Below are 3,790 nucleotides of genomic sequence, written 5' to 3'. Positions count from 1 at the left end.
CTCCAACTGGGAATGTTGCGCTCTAGTCTTGCCGTGTCTCCTCTTTCCTTTTCTACCATGGGACAGACCCTAAGTAAGCATAAATTGTTAAAAGGCTTAAAACTTCCCTCAAGGCATAAGAAACACAGGTTAAAAAAAAAAATTTAACAAAGAGTAAAAAGGAGCTAATTTTCATAGTAAAAGATATTTTAAAAACACAAGGAATTGAGATTGCTTCAAGTTCTTTTTAATTTTATCAGGAGGATTTGTTCTTTTTATGTGTGTATATATGTGTATATGTGTTTATGTGTGCTCATTGTGCTTGCTAGTCATGTCATGTTTGTGACTGTTTGTAGCTAAAGAGATGAGACAGACGCAGGTGATATTCCTTTCTCTTCTAGAGAACGATTTCAAGGAAATCAAAGACCTAAGCATAGAAATTAAAAAGGAAAAGTTAAATGCCTTTTAAGGAGTGAATTTGCCAGATATTTGTTCTAGGTCAAGTTCACCTTACATAGAGGATCATTAAAAACAACAAAACTTCCTCTAAAGAGGTAACTTATAATTTGTCAGATATTTTTTTAAAAAGCTTGTAATGTCCTGTTACTTAAAAGGAGGAGGTAACTGACCTGACTTCTAGGCCAGCCGGCCTCAAGATAACAACAGTATTTGCCTTAATTTAGTGTCTTATTGATATTAATGACATAAAATTTTGTTAGACTACCCACTTGCTAGTGAATAATAGGATTAATTTGGTGTAATTTTTTAATAGCCTTATAAGAAAGATAATCGCTTCTTGGCCTTTTGGCTAAGATCAAGTGTAGTATCTATTCTTATCAGTTTAATATCTGATACGTCCGCTATCCGAGGACAATATATTAAATGGATTTTTGGAGCTTGGAGTTGGACTAGGAGCTTACTCCGTCCACTCCACGCATCCACCTGGTATTGCAATACTTCCAGGAATGGTGCACCCCCTCGGGGGAGTAAAAAAAAAAGAGAGAGAGAGAGAAAAGATAATTAATTATGGGGTGAGATGAATTGATTGAAGGAACTGGAAAAGAATTTTTCAATGTTGGGACATAGAATGCTTGTTAAAAATGCTTTGTGAACCATGTTTATTGCTGCTCAGTTTATAATAGCTGGGAAATGGAACCAGCCTAGATGTCCCTCAACAGATGAGTGGATAATGAAGATGTGGCACATTTATACAATGGAGTTCTACTCAGCGGTAAAGAAAAATGAAGTTATGAAATTTGCAGAAAAATGGATGGACCTGGAAAGTATTATACTAAGTCAGGTAACCCAGGCCCAGAAAGCCAAGCACCACATGTTCTCTCTCATATGTGGATCCTAGCTACAGATGACTGGGTTTCTGCGTGAGAATGAAAATACTTAGTAGCAGAGGCCAGTAAGTTAAAAAGGAGACATAAAGGGTAGAGAAAGGAAGGGAGGAGGATACTTAATAGGTTGACATTGTATATATGTAATTACAATGATTGTAATGGGGAGGTAATATGATGGAGAATGGAATTTCAAATGGGAAAGTGTGGGGGTGGGGAGGGAGGGAATTACCATGGGATATATTTTATAATCATGGAAAATGTTAATAAAAATTTAAAAAAAAATGCTTTGTGAGTGGTACTAAGTATATTAAAGTATGTGGATAAAGATGTGCGTATGTAGGAAAGAATTTTCAGGCTAAACCTAAACGCAATGCCTAAAATTAGAATTCTTCAACTGTTTACAGATTCTTAAGGATACTCTAAAAGTTTTATATAGGAACATAGTCTTAATCTAAATTCACCTTACATTAGACATAGGTGATGCCTACATTAGGTGGGTCACAAAGTCATAAGTACAGATGTAATTGGAGGTTTAACCAGGTTAAACATAGACAAGAGTCTATCACCTTGTGTTTTGCAAATGGGTAAATTTGCTAGGTAAAAACAAACAACTTCAGAATAGAAAAGAAATGTCAGGATGCTTATCTCTCTGCTCTGTAATTTCATTTTGCTCTTGCTTTCCAACATATGCTACTTAAATTCATGGAAAGCTGGACTCTTAAAAAAAAAAACAGGTGGAACCCCCTTTATCTCAAGCCCCATGCAAGTTTAAGCCATGTGTCCCCCAGACTCTGACTAGAGACAAAAATGGCCAATTGTCTCTGGACAAGGAAAAAGGAATACAGCATATAACTGTGGTTCTCTTTAGTTCATCTCTTATGAACACCTAAAGTCACATCTGTTAGATAAAGTCTCTCACTGGACAAAATGTTAAATAGATAAACTGAGTCTTATGATAACAGGTCACTGATGCTAATTTGTTATGATTTAAGGGTTATGAAACTGGCTTTGAGACTCTCTCAGTAAAGTAAATTAGGTTGCTCTTTTCATCAAGATTTTAACTATTCTAAAGATAAAGGATCACATAGAAATGGTTAATTTCCAAAGGTGAAGTACTCATACCTAAAGACATTGTGACTTTATAGATAGCTTCTGTCTTATTTATGCTAATTTTATTGAATGGTCACAACTAGGTTTAATCACTTAGGTTTAAGTGATTTAATTTCAATAATAATAACTTTCATCTTCCTTGGATTTGTTGGGATAGCTTACGTAAACTTTATCAAATTTAAGTCATGGGTAAAACATAAAATTGTTTTATGTTAATAAAAATTTATGCGGTACCTAAAATCAATACCTATCAAGTTTAAGCCAAAATCATTGGTTGTCAAATAATGTTTTCTCTTTCAAAAAAATTTTTATCAAGGGTTATATTGATATTTAGCTAGCTATTTTGGCTCAGGAAAAACCAAATTCTACTCTATTGTATGCAAAGTAACTGTCTCAATTTTTACATCTTAAGTCCAGTGCTTATAACAAAATTAACTCTAAAGACATATTCCCTACTTTAGGGTACAGCCTCATGCTCAAACAATAGTTCTCATCTAAAAATATATATATACATATAAAATTCAAGCTCCATGGTTCTGTTTCCAATGTTTTCTGGGAAATTTGTACCCACACAGGTATCTGAACTAATTAAAAGATGTTTTCACACAGGTGCTAAGACCTTATACTGTCTTACTTGTTCTTTTCTGATAATTTCTAGGTTAAATTAGTTAAGTTTATAAATCAATTGGTACTGTTTTCAAGACTGGTAACAGGTTCTGCCTATATTTATACATGTTAGATATTTAAAATGTGAGATGTGCCTACTTCCTATGCCTCAGATATATGGCTTATGCTGCCACAGTACAACAAAAATTTTTAAAGATAGGACAAAATGATTTTAGAAGCCCTTGTGCCATTCTTTAACTAAGTCTATTTCAGTAATCAAATGTGCTCTATATGTACACACATCCAGGCTGATGTAACTTCCTTTCTGATTGTGTTAATCACCTATGTATAAGCCAAAGCCAACTGGAATCATTAGAGTAAAAAGTGTCAATATTTTGGCCTGTACTCCCATGTCATGAGGCCACTGGAGATGATGGAACACTTCTACAGTGGTCCCCTGGTAAGTCACCTGTCTTCCTGAGCAGGGAGGATATGGAGACCCAAACAAAACTGGTGTACAGTCTAAAACAGGAGAGTCACAATTGAAGAACAATCGGCCCTCCTGACTTCCTAAAAAAGGGAAAATTACTTGGCCAGCAAGGCCCTGACTCATCCTAACAGGCAAGACACCAGTAAACTATGGGGCTACTCCTGTGTCCCTAAAGTCTCTTTGGAGAGCCATTAATGACCTCTAAAATTAATCCCTAATTAACTTTTTTCTATCTGCATGGTCTTAAACACTCAGAGAA

The 3,790-nt window shown here is 35.0% G+C and overlaps 1 non-coding gene across 1 annotated transcript; it reads left to right on the top strand.

Moving 5' to 3' along the window:
- Positions 1-767: 767 nt before the first annotated feature.
- On the top strand, positions 768-958 carry LOC123456484. Its single transcript, XR_006634562.1, has one exon. It is a non-coding gene; the product is annotated as a U2 spliceosomal RNA (small nuclear RNA).
- Positions 959-3,790: the final 2,832 nt, after the last annotated feature.

This window comes from Jaculus jaculus, chromosome 23 (genome assembly GCF_020740685.1).
Source record: "Jaculus jaculus isolate mJacJac1 chromosome 23, mJacJac1.mat.Y.cur, whole genome shotgun sequence".
NCBI lineage: Eukaryota > Metazoa > Chordata > Mammalia > Rodentia > Dipodidae > Jaculus > Jaculus jaculus.
Note: the sequence above shows the minus strand (reverse complement) of the source record. Positions and strands in the feature narration are given on the sequence as shown.